Consider the following 1,065-nt stretch of genomic DNA (forward strand, 5'->3'; position numbering starts at 1 on the left):
TGCTGAGGAATCGAACTCAGGGCCTCATGCATGCAAGGCAAGCACTCTAACACTAAGCCACCTTCTCAGCCCCTCAGATTTCTTTTCTAATACCTTCAGTGTCCCATTGTTCATTCAGCAACATGTTGTTCAGTCTTCACGGGTTTGACAATTTTTTATTTGCTTTAGCCATTTAATTCTAAGTTTGTTCTCTTATGATCTGACAAGATATGGGAATTCAATTAATTTTTCTTTGGACAGAATATCCGTGTGACATAGGATATGTTCTATTTTGGAAAATCTTCCATGAGCTGCTGTGAAGAATGTATATACTGATGCTGAATGTATATTCTATAGATGTCTGTTAGGACTAGGTGGTCAATGTAGTTATTTAGGTCTGCAGTTCCTTGGTTGAGTTTTTCCTTGGATGACAATGATTTGTTGAGATGTGTTTTTAGGTTAAGTAATATTTGGTTGATGAAGTGGTATGCTCCAGGATTCAGGGTTTTGATATTTAGACTCTACATATCCTACTAATGTAGAGCTGCCATTATCAGTATGTAATGTCTCTTCTAACTAATTTTAATTTGAATTCTATTTTATCTTATGTTAGTAATTCTACTTCAGCCTGTTTAGGGTATCCTCTGCTAGAATTCTGTAATATGTTTCCTATCCATTTTGTTTCCTGCTCTTCTCCTTGATACCTATCTCCCCCATGTTTTATCTTTTAACTGAATCTTTAAGTTCCTGCAAGATCGTTTCTTATTTCTTTGATTGGTTCTAAATGATTATCTCTTCTTTCCTGTTAGACTTATTCAGTCTTTGATGCTTGAGATTATCTTCTATATAATCTATTCTCTGTGGAGAGATTCTTCATAGTTTTTTATTTATCTGTCTTCAAAATGGTCACTTTATATGGCTTTTATCTTTATTAAGGTTTTGTTTTTGGGCTTGTGTGGACTTTCTTTACATCTTTTCTTTGAATAGGGGGGTTGGGAGTTGGTCTTTTAACTATGTCTTCTCTCATAAGTTTTAACTAGACATCTATTTTTTCCTAGGACTCCCTTGCCTTCTCAGAATTTACTT

The sequence above is a fragment of the Dipodomys spectabilis genome, unplaced genomic scaffold (assembly GCF_019054845.1).
Source record: "Dipodomys spectabilis isolate Male_0828 unplaced genomic scaffold, ASM1905484v1 ptg000270l, whole genome shotgun sequence".
NCBI classification, from domain to species: Eukaryota; Metazoa; Chordata; class Mammalia; order Rodentia; family Heteromyidae; genus Dipodomys; species Dipodomys spectabilis.